Raw genomic sequence first — 12608 nt, 5'->3', positions numbered from 1 at the left:
GTGTTCACAGTATATTCTTATTTTTGAAGCTTTGAGTTCCGACTAGGGCTTCCTTTTGGCCCGATGTTCACATTGGACCAATTGTTGCGTCGAGAATTCGAGTTCTCAAACTCGATTCTTATTCATTCTTTTATTTTGAAAAACCGGGTTCCGACTCGGATTTTTCCTTTTGTATATCCTTACTTCTGAAGCTTCGAGTTCCGACTTGGGCTTCCTTTTAGATCCAATTCCCGTGTTGGAACCAATCGTTGTGTCAAGAATTCGAGTTCTCAAACTCGATTCTCACTCATTCTTTTGTTTTTGAAAAAAACGGGTTCCGACTCGAATTTTCGCTTTTGTATATTCTTATTTTTGAATTTCTCGAGTTCCGACTCGAATTTCCCTATTGATCCAATGATCGTATTTTGACCAAAGTTCTCCTTGCCTTCCCTTTCAAGTTAAGGGACAAACCTGAACTTCCCTTTCAGGTTAAGGGACAAACCTGAACTTTCCCTTCAGGATAAGGGATAATCCTGAAACACCGACAACCATTCTCGCTTAAATTCTCAAGTTTCTTCGGATGTCGGTCTCTTCCTCAAACTCTCCATTGAAAAACCAATGCTCGTACTGGTGCATCTTTCGAAAACCCAATGATCGTACTGGTATGCACTTTCAAAAACCCAGTGCTTGTACTAGTATGCACTTCCGAAAACCCAGTACTCGTACTGGTGTGCACTTTCGAAACCCAGTGCTCGTATTGGTGTGCATTTTTCGAAAACCCAGTGCTCGTACTGGTGTGCATTTTTCGAAAACCCAGTGCTCGTACTGGCATGCAATTTCGAAACCCAGTGCTCATACTGATGTGCACTTTCGAAAACCCAGTGCTCGTACTGGTGTACATTTTTTGAAAACCTAGTGCTCGTACTGGTGTACATTTCGAAAATCCAGTGCTCGTACTGGTGCACATTTTCGAAACCCAACACTCGTACTGGGGCATTTTTTTTAAACCCAGTGCTTGTACTGGTGTGTTTTGAAAACCTAGTGCTTGTACTGGTACATCTTCAAATCCAGTGCTCGTGCTGGTACATCTAGTACTCGTGCTAGTGTTTGGCTGACTGATCAGTTAGCCCTCCCGGTTCAGTCTTTGTACTAACCAATCATCAACATTCAAGTTCTAAATTCTCAATTTCAACCCTCGGGTTACCATTCTATCAAAAATCAATCATTTTTCTCTTGCGAAGGACCCTCTTCAGGGAGAGTTCGAGGAAGCTCGTTCCTTTCGCATACAACCATCTTTCGTTCGCAAGAACCCTCTTCCAGGGAGAGTTTGAAGGGACTCATTTTTTTTTCCACGAACAGTTTGTAAAACAACAACCAACTTTACACAAAAGGACCCTTTTTTTTCTTTCTAAGGAGAGCTTCGACGGAAGCTCATTTCTTTTTGTGGCCCCCATTTTTCTCATCTTTGGCCAACCCCTTCACAGAGGACCCTCTTTTAGGGAGAGTGTGATGAACTCGTTCCTCTGTGATACTTTCTTAACTTTGTTTTTCGGCCGCCTTTCCATAAGAGAAGCCTAGAGATAGGGAGTTTTGACGAAAACTTAATTTCTCTTCAAAAGTTTCATTTTGCAAACACCTCCTCTTTGGGGAAGAGAGGAGTATTTCCAACTTCCCATTCAGGTAAAGGCTAAGCCTGAGTCTCTCTTTTGGGGGAAAAAGAGAGGAGAATTTTATCACGGACGTGTCAATCGGCCGTCAAGCGATTACATTCATCAAGGATTTCTAGAATACTTTGCCAATTTGCTATCAAAAATCATTGTTGATCTCAAAGCTTTCACAAGAATTACCTCGAAATACCTTTAGTATTATTTCTAAAAGAGCAAGACTTTCGCGAAATAAGAACTGAATTCAAGCTTTCTCTGTTGGTCAACCAAGAGGATGAAGAAAAATCTTCGATATGATCGCAAAGGAAAATTCAATGATGTTGAAAAGCCATAAGTGAATTGATATTGATCATAGCTATGTCACATTCTTAAAGATCGTTTTTTTGGCAGTAAGACAATGGAAATATCCTGGGCAGGAAAAAGGACCTACCCAATCCATATCTTCTCAGTCATTTGAGCTGCAATCAAATATCCGCAAAAGGGATCTCTCAATTGTCGTCAAGATGAAGACGAATATGCGAGCTAGACCCCTGGGGCCAAAGAAGATTTGGATCATCTCCGAGATGAAGGAGTTTGTGACGGATCCTTCCAGAGAACGTTCAGAGCATCGTCAAGATGAAGACGACTGCGATGAGCCTCCCGACAAACCCTAAAAGATATTTGATTTCTGCTATTATCTAGAGATTTCAACCAATGAACCTATATCATCAGCCTAATTCCTGAGAAAGAAAAAAGAAGAATCGTTGCATCTCCAAGATGAAGGAGTTTGTGACGTACCCTTCCCTGAAAAAAAAAGAAAAAAGTCAGGACATCTCCAAAATGAAGGATGATGTAAAAAGCCCAAGAAAGCTCCATGACTCAAAAGAGTGCAAAAAGATCATCATGGGAAAATGCCCAGGATATCAAAACTGCCCAAAACTGTCAAGAATCATCTTTATCTATGTGAAATTCTTTTATCAATATTTTTTCACTCAATTGCTTTTACGAAACTAAGAATATTTCCTCTCTTTTCATACCAAGGAAATTGATATCTTCCTTGAAGAAACTTAACAACAACAATTTTTGGATTTCATTCTTGATTTTACAGAGTTAGCCCCATTGGAGTTAATACTCTAGGTAGAAAGAGGTGATATTTTCACACATATAAGCACAATTTAATCATTCTGAATCAACTACAACATTTGGCATTTTATTGACAATATTTTCTCGTTATCCCAACATGAAGTAAGAATTTGATGTTCGTTTTGACGTATCCTGATGTCATCCCTCCTTAGAACTGGAAAGTCTTTTCCTTTCGTCTGATCTGAGCGCTCTCAGATTCGCACACTTCCCTGCGTTCCCCACTGTCCCGCCATAGATAGTTCCCGCTCAAGATAAGGGTAAAACCTGAACTTTTTGCAAAAGGTCTGTTATTGTCAAAAGCTATTTTCAGTCTCAGCAATGAGGCGCCCAAGATCAACTCCTTTTCAATCTTTAGGGACCCCCATTTTCATCCTTTTGCAAACCCCTCTTAGACTTGTTGTGCAAAGTCTAGAGGCCCCATCACAGTTTCCTCGCTCCTCAAGGATTCTGTATCCATTCAGGCTAAGGATTAAACTTGTTACCTCACTCCTCGAGGTATCACCTAAACCTTCTGCGAGAGGTCGTCTGTTTTCAGAAAGCTGATTTAGTCTCAGCAATGAGACGAATATGCTGGAGCCACTTATCAGCGTGCTATGGCCGTTATTTTCCATGATCAGATGCACAAGACTATGGATGCATACGTTGATGATATTCTGGTCAAATATAAAGAAGAAGAAGACCATATCGATGCCTTAAATCAGGTGTTCAAACGGCTTATTCTTTACAAGTTAAGACTCAATCCTCAGAAATGTGTTTTTGGGATCGAATCAGGCAAATTGTTAGGCTTTCTGGTCAGCAAAAGGGGGATATAAATGGATCCCACTAAAGCCAAGGCTATCATTGATATGCCGCCTCCAACTAATCTCAAAGAATTGCGTAGTCTTCAAGGATGTATGCAATCAATTCGGCGATTTATTTCCAATTTGGCTATGAGATGCGAGCCTTTCAATCATTTGCTCAGAAAAGGAGTAAAGTTCGAATGGGGACCAAAGTGTCAGCAATCGTTCGAACGCATCAAGAAATATCTTCTCAATCCTCCCGTTTTAAAGCCGCCAGAATTGGGGAAGCCCCTATTGCTATATATTTCAGTTAATCAAGTTGCTTGCAGCGAATTCTTGGCGCAATACGAAGAAGGCAGCTTGATAGAGCATGCCATTTATTATGTGAGCAAGACCTTTATTGATTATAAGAAAAAATACTCTCAGATAGAGAAGACATGTCTAGCTCTGGTTTGGATGTGTCAGAATTTGAGGCATTATCTACTGGCATCTGAAGTCAATATTCTATCCAAATTAAATCCTCTCAAGTATATTCTCGAGCAGCCATTTCTCAGCGGACGAATTGCCAAATGGCAAGTCCTATTGATGCAATATGATCTGAAGTATGTCTCCCAGCAATCTATCAAAGGCCAAGCAATTGCAGATCAATTGGCAGATTTTCCTCTGGCAGAGGATGTTAAAGCCGAGGATGATTTCCCTGATGAGAGGATCTGCAATATTCAACAATCCTCAGTTTGGAATTTATTCTTCGACGGTTCCAAGAATATGGCAGGCATAGGAATTAGAATTCTGCTAATTACACTAGAGAAGGAGATGATCCCCTTTTCTCTCAAACTGGATTTTCAGTGCACTCACAATATAGCCGAGTATGAAGCTTTGATACAAGGTCTGAAAATTCTACAGGACTTCAATGTCAAAAGAGTGCATGCTTATGGCGATTCTTTGTTAGTCATCAATCAAGTTCTAGCCGAATGGCAAGTGAAGGATCAAAAATTACTTCCTTACCAAAAGATTGTCTCAGCTCTCGCCAATAAATTCGAAGAATTCCAACTTTTTCATATCAACAGAGACTTCAATCAAGTTGCAGACAGTTTAGCCAATTTGGGATCAATCATGTCTTTCAAGAGTGAAAATTCTTGTCGCTCATTTGAAATTGGCCGACTTGATCAACCTGCTTTCGTCTCAGTAGAGCAGATAAACCAGACTGAGCAGAAGAAGAAGCCTTGGTATCATGACATCAAAAACTTCATTACAACTGGCAAACCTCTTCCAAAATTACCAAAGAAAGAGCAGCGAGCAATTCAGCGTATGTCTGTTCGATATTTTATTCTTGCTGACGTCCTTTATCGTCGTGGATTCAGTTCTGAATATTCCAGATGTTTGGACGAAGGAGAGGCCAGAGAAGTTGTGCAAGAAGCACACAAAGGCATTTGCGGTGGTCATGTTGGCTATTAGACTCTCGTCAAACAAATCATCCGAGCAGGATACTACTGGAGAACTATGCAGCAAGATTGCTATCATTTTGTGAAGAAGTGCGTTCAATGTCAGATGCATGCGCCTTCCATTCATGCGCCAGCGACATACTTGCAATCTGTCGTCTCGCCATGGCCATTTTCCATGTGGGCTTTAGATGTTGTAGGCCCCATCACTCCTTCAGCTTCCAATGGTCACAAGTATTTTCTTGCCGCAACAGAATATTTTACTAAATGGGTAGAAGCAGTCACTCTACGCACAATAGAAGGTCGTCATGTGGTCTTATTCATCCACAAGAATATCTTATGTCGTTTCGGCATACCACATGATATTATGTCAGATAATGGCAGTCATTTTAAGAATGAGAGAATGAGAACATTCTGCTCAAAGTTCAGAATTCATCATCATTTTTCCGCTCCTTATTACCCTCAAGGGAATGGTCAGGCAGAGGCCACCAACAAAATTTTAATTCGAATCCTGGAGCGAACTTTGGAAATAGGCCGTGACTGGCATGAAAAGATTCATGACGCACTATGGGCATACAGAACACCCATTCGAACTCCAACTAATGCTACTCCGTCAGAACTTGTCTACGGAACCGAAGTAGTACTGCCTCTACATGTTCAGAAACCTGCTCTGAAATTTGCATCACTTCTAGAATTACCTCTTGATCAGTATCAGCAACAGCGACTGGTACAACTTGATTTGCTCGATGAAAGAAGGCTCAGAGCAGCAAAACATGTTCAATCCTATCGCCAGAGGATAGCCAGACAATATGCAAAATCCGTCATTGAAAGAAAATTTCGAGTCAATGATCTAGTACTCAGATCAACAGTTTATCTCAGGCACCGCCCGGGTGGCAAGTGGTCGCCAAATTGGGAGGGTCCTTATGTTGTCAAAGAAGCACTACCTCGCAATTCATATCGGCTCATCAATGCCGACGGAATAGAATTGCCAGATCTCATCAATGCTCGACATTTGAAAAAATTCTATACTTGAATCCTTTCCTATTCTTTGTAATTTTTCTAAATTTCTTTCAATAATAATCAAGTTTTCTTTCCCAGCTATACTGGGGCATTTTTAAAATTTCATTTTTATCTACAAATACTCTGTATGCAGGCAGGATCAAACAAATCTCTCATTTTGCACACATGTGCACCCATTTACATTCATTTGCATTTGCATGCATTCATTTGCATTCATCTGCATCGATTTGCATTTGCATCGAATTCCCCATTCAGGATAAGGGATAAATCTTGAGACCTCGGCAAGGCATTCAAGTCATCGTCAGTTGGTAACCTTTCAAAATCCAACGCTCGTACTGGTAATCTTTCAAAACCCAGTGCTCGTACTGGTAACCATTTAAAATCCAGTGCTCATACTGGTAATCTTTCAACATCCAGTGCTCGTACTGGTAATCTTTCAACATTCAATGCTCATGTTGGTAATCTTTCAACATCCAGTGCTCGTACTGGTAATCTTTGAAAATCCAGTGCTCGTACTGGTAACCTTCCAAAATCCAGCGCTCGTACTGGTAATCTCCCAAAACCCGGTATTCGTACTGGTAATTTTTCAAAACATAATGCTTGTATTGGCATATTTTCAAAATCCGGTGTTTACATTGGTACACTTTAAAATTCGGTGTCCACTGATTTAGTTTTCCTTCGGAATTCGAGTTCCGACTCGAATTTCTTTTCCTTCCAACCGGTCGAGTTTTCCTTCAGGATTCGAGTTCCGACTCGAATCTTCTTTTCTTCTAGTTAATCTAGTTTCCTTCGGGATTCGGGTTCCGACTCAAATTTCTTCTCCTTCCAAATTGATCTACCTTTCCTTCAGGATTCGAGTTTCGACTCGAATTTCTTTTCCTTCCATAATGGACTTGGTTTTCCTTCAAAGATTCGGGTTCCGACTCGAGTTTTCTTTTCCTTTAGAGTTGGTCTAGAAAATCCAAGTTCCGACTTGAATTTTCTTTCAAATCCAATTCGCTTAGCTTTCCTTTACAAGTTTGAACTTCTACTCAAACTACCCTGCAAGTTGGTCTAGAAGATCTGAGTTTCGACCCGAATTTTTTTTCAAAATCCAATTCATCTAGTTTTCCTTGAAGAGTTGAATTCTGATTCGAATCTTCCCTCAAAAACCCAGTTTAGCATCTGGTTCATTCAAAGCTCACAAGTTGGAATCATTCCTTCTTAAGCTATGATCCTTAGGTTGAATTCCTATGGAATTGATAGTTCGTAGGTTGAACCCCTGCGAAACCAATGCCGTTCTCAATAGAACCAATGTTGTTCTTAGGCTGAATCCCTATAGAACCCATGTCATTCTCAGTAAACCAATTCACAATTTCGACCTTTTTAGCCAATCAATTTCCAATCTCCAATTTTTAAATTCCCAATTTTCAGATTTCCAACTTTCAATTTCAAATACCAAATTTCAGAACCAAAATTTCAAAATTTCAATTTCCAAAATTCGACCCTTTTGAATCACCCAATACCCAATTTCAATCATTTTCTCTTGTGAGAGACCCTTTTTATAGGGAGAGTTCGAGGGAGCTCGCTCTTTTCGCATGCTATCCAATTCGTTCACTTAGCCCCTTTTCAGGGAGAGTTTGAAGGGACTCGTGTCTTTGTGAACCGTTTGCAAAACAAAATTCCAAATTTCACACAAGGAACCCTTTTTATAGGGAGAGACTCGACGGAGACTTGCCTTCCTTGTGGCCCTATAATTTCAGACTAGACCATTTCATCATGAAGGACCCTCTTTTCAGGGAGAGTGTGATGAACTCGTTCCTTCATGACCAATTTACCAATCTCACCAATTCCGCCCCCTTTCCATAAGAGAAGCCTAATGTTAGGAAGTTTTGACGAAAGCTTAATTTCTCGTCGAAAGTTCGTTTTGCAAACACCTCCTCTTCAGGGAAGAGAGGAGTAATTTCTAATTCCAATTTCTGAATCTTCTCTTTTGGGGAAAGGCGAAGAAAATTTCTGTCACGGATGTGTTGCGTTGTGCTTCGAATGCTCGCTTTCACAAAGGATTTCAAGAAAATTTTTGCCAATTTGTCATTAAATATTTGTTGATTTCAAAAATCTTTATTGCACAAAATTATTACTTCAGAATACCCCCAGTATTACTTCCGAAAGGACAAAGCTTTCGCGAAAAAGGATTCAAAATTCAAAATCTTTCTATTGGCCAACCAAAAGGATGAAGAATAAATCCTCGATATGGCCAGCAAAGAGAATTCAATGTTGTTGCAAAGCCATGAGTGATTGATATTGATCGTAGTCAATGGCACGGTTTTAAAGATCATTCTTGAAAAATAAAGCAGTCGAAATATCCTGGGTGATACAGAAAAATCCACTCAATTTCCATATCTCCTCAATCACCTAAGCTACAATTAAGTATCTGCAAAAGGGATCTCTCAATTGTCGTCAAGATGAAGGCGAATTAAGCGAGTCGGCCCCCGGGGCCAAAGAAGATTTGGATCATCTCCAAGATGACGGAGTTTGTGACGGATCCTTCCAGGGAAAGTTCAGATCACCGTCGAGATAAAGGCGAGTGTGATGAGCCTACCGACAAACCCTAAAAGATATTTAATTTCTGCTATCATCAAGAGATTCTCAACCAATGAGCCAATAATCGTCAAGATAATCTCTGAGAGAAAAGAAGGATCAGAACATCTCTGAGATGAAGAAGTTTGTGACGTACCCTTCCCAAAAAGAGAGAAAAGTCAGGACATCTCCAAAATGAAGGATGATGTAATTTCCGAAAAATCCAAGAGAGCTCCAATTCTATCAAAAAGAGGGCAGAAAGACCATTTTGAGAAAAGAATCCCATGATATCAGACTGCCGAATCTATCAAGAATCTTCTTTAATTTTGTGAAATTCTTTTATCAATATTCTTTCACCAATAGCTCTCGCAATATCAAGAATACTTTCTTTTCCGTCCATATCAAGAAAATTGATAGCTTCCTTGAAAGAAAGTCAATCGCAAGCAATTTGAATTTGAATCTTGATTCTACGGAGTTAAGCCCAGTCGAAGGTAATACTTCAGGGAGAAAAGAGGGAATATTTTCACACCAATGTGCATCATTTTCAATTATTTTGAATCAACAACAATTTTCAACATTTTGACAATATTTTCTAGCTATCCTGGCATAAAACAAAAGCTTGGGGTTCATCTTTGGCGCATCCTGACACCATCCCTTTTAGGACTTGATTACGGGAGTTTTCAAGATTTCTTCCCTTCTTTGGTATAATCTGAGTGCACGGGCTCTCAGATTCGCACACTTCCCTATGTCCCCACTGTCCCACCATAGACAGTCCAATTTCGGCTTGAGGTTAAGCCACCAATTTCAGCAAAAGGCAATTTCAAAAGCTATTTAGTCTCAGCAATGAGACGCCCAAAATCAAACTCTTTTCAAGCTTTAGGGACCCCAATTTCCTTCCTTTTGCAAAACCCCTATCAGATTCATTGTGCGGAAATCCGAAGGTTCCATCACAGTCTCTTCTTTCGAGGATTCTGTCCATTTTCTGCCCGATCAGGTTAAGGGTACAAACCTGAGCCTCCTTTGATAAGGTATTCCATTTTCTGCCCGATCAGGTTAAGGGTACAAACCTGAGCCTCCTTTGATGAGGTATTCCATTTTCTGCCCGATCAGGTTAAGGGTACAAACTTGAGCCTCCTTTGATGAGGTATTCCATTTTCTGTCCGATCAGGTTAAGGGTACAAACCTGAGCCTCCTTTGATGAGGTATTCCATTTTCTGCCCGATCAGGTTAAGGGTATAAACCTGGGCCTCCTTTGATGAGGTATTTTATTTTCCACCCAATCAGGTCAAGGGTACAAACCTGAGCCTCCTTTGATGAGGTATTTCATTTTCAACCCGGTCAGGTTAAGGGTTAAGCTTGAGCTTCGTTCCATACGAGGTATTTCCCGTCCCATCCAGGTTAAGGGTAAAACCTGAATCTCATTTCTTTTTGAAGTAAAATTTTCTCCTTATTCTCCATTTCATATCTACCATCATCATTTGAATTAATTCTTTCATACCCAGTCAGATTTATCCAACTGGGGCATTTTTATGGTTCAAATTTGGTATATTTTCTTTGCCACTAAGCTCGGCCCTATACCAGCTTAGTAGCAAAGAGGGGCATCTATAAACACCCCAAATTTTCACCCTCATCCAGTGTTTTTCCATTTCATATGTAATTGCATATCACTGCATACATTTTGCATATCATTTCATCGCATTGCATAGCACTGCATGTCATCCCATCTCATTTTCAAGATTCAGCACTCCTGTTTTCAAAACATTCAATCCAGATTTGAGTTTTAAAGCATGCTTTCAAAATCAATTTCAAAACCTGGGTTTTTAGTCAACATTCTATCATTTTCCAACCCCAGTACCTCATATTTCAAAATATTTTCTCAGAAAACAATCTGGATTCATTTTAACTTCAAATTTCAATCGATTTCAATTCACAGATGAGGCCCATTGAGGTGGTGTCACTTCTGGATCCTCTTATTCATCAAATTTCTCAAATTTTTGAAAGTTTCAGTCAGATCAGGACTCTGTCCTAGAGTCCTAATCCAGTCAGGAGTCTGTTCGGGGGTCTATTTTACTCCCATTGTCAGTCTTTTTCCATTGTTTTCAAAATTTATGTCATTTTACAGAGTCCAGTTAATTCAAGACTCTATTTTAGAGGTCAGTCGAGTTAGGAGTCTGACCCTGAATGTGTTTTTTTGACTTATTTTGTCAATTTTTGATAAAATCTTTTGAAAATTCTTTTATTTGAATTCTAAAATCTAAAATCTCAGAATCCTAAGAGTTCAGGACTCTAACTCAGAGTTCCAGTTCGCTTGAGACCCTATTTTCAAAGATCTTGAATTTCAAATACTGATTTTAACCCCTTTTTAAAACCATTTTCAGTGTTTATTTCAAAATTCTTCAAAACTCGATGTGGGCCCACTCAGTTGGCACCATATCCAGAGGAGTTCTGACTCGGTTAGAACCCTATGTCATTTCAAAAATTCTAATTTTAAGATTGCTTTTGAAAATCCTTTTGAAAACTCCTTCAATTTCAAGTTTTAAAATCGCTTTTTGAAAAACTCAAGTAGGGCCCACTCGGGGTGGCGCCATATTCGAGTAAGTCAGGGATAGACTAGGGTTAGTCAGTGTCTTGGTTAGTGTTAGGGGTTTAGAAGAGTTAAAATTTATTTTGAAAACTCATTTTGAAAGTTAATTTTTAAAACTAGTGTTTTTAAAGGTTTTTAAAAGGTATTTTAAAACTCAAATGTTAAAAATGCCAAGTGGCATTACATTTGGGGATTTTTTAGGAGAGTCTAGGGGTTAATTAGGTATTAAATAGGATAATCTAGGATAGGGGTAGGATAGTCTTTTCACTCAAAAATCACCCCCCCTTAGAGTCCCAATTTTTTAAAATTAGTCATTTTAAAACCTAATTTTTTTAGTTATAAAAAGACCGCATACGAGACGATTTTTCAAGGCTTCTCTTTGGCAAGTTCTTGGAGCTTCTCTCTCCTCTCCATCCCTTCCTCCATTGCTGCAAACTCGAAGGTATTATTTTCTTTATTTTTTATTACCTTATTTAATGCTTTTTAATGTTTTAAACCTAGATCTAGGCTTGGGCGCCCCTCCTTATGAAGATTCAACCATTATTTCACCTCAAGAACCATCAAGAACGGTCCAAGAAGGTGATCTAACCCTGTTTTGTGTGTTTTACAGGGATTTTAATCCATTAGAATTTGTTTGAGCATGATTCTTTTCATTATTAACCAATAAAACATATGATTTACCCTTTTAATGGGTTAAATCTATGTCTTTAAAGGTAAAATCGAATTTCAGCCATTGATTTCATGATTTTTTATTTATTTAATGGTTTATTCATGTTTATTTTACGTTGTATAGCATAGGAATAATTTTTATTTACTATTTTATGGTTTATTTTATTGATTTACATTAGTTAATACATAGTTTCTTAAGTTTCTTGGATTTCTATGTGTTTTAGGTTTAGAACAGTAAAGATGATGTTATTTCGGATTTAAATCCTTGTTGTTTATTTCTGATTTTTTTATATGTAATACATGTATGTGTAAAGGAGATACTGTAAAAAAATCAGAGACTTTGGACTTCGGGAACCCTGTCAGAAAAATCAGACATCAAATCGGGTTTTTAAATCTTTAAAATCGGTGTTAAAATCAAGAAAGTAACTTGCACTTGTGTGGGTTTTCTCATCCGATGTCCGATTTTAAATCTGTAAATTGATATGGGTTCATATTGATTAGATCTATCTACTGTGAAATTTTCAGAATTTTTTATCACTGTTTAGTATTTTTCCTCTGTCAGAGACTCTGATTTTTAATTTAAAACTCGTTAGGGTTTACCAAAACCCTAATCAGACTTGTGTTGTTTATAAATCCCAAACCACAGATTCGATTCATGATCTGTAAAAAGTGAGTATTGTTATTTTTTTGTCAACTATTCACTGATAAAATCTCAGAAATTTTTGATTAAATTTGCTATTAATGTCTGTATTTGCAATCTGAAGTAGCTGTTTTAACCCCTGTTAAATTTGTT

The sequence above is a fragment of the Nuphar pumila genome, chromosome 15, assembly GCF_984573655.1.
Source record: "Nuphar pumila chromosome 15, dmNupPumi1.hap1.1, whole genome shotgun sequence".
Classification (NCBI taxonomy): domain Eukaryota; kingdom Viridiplantae; phylum Streptophyta; class Magnoliopsida; order Nymphaeales; family Nymphaeaceae; genus Nuphar; species Nuphar pumila.
This window is presented reverse-complemented; position numbering follows the sequence as displayed.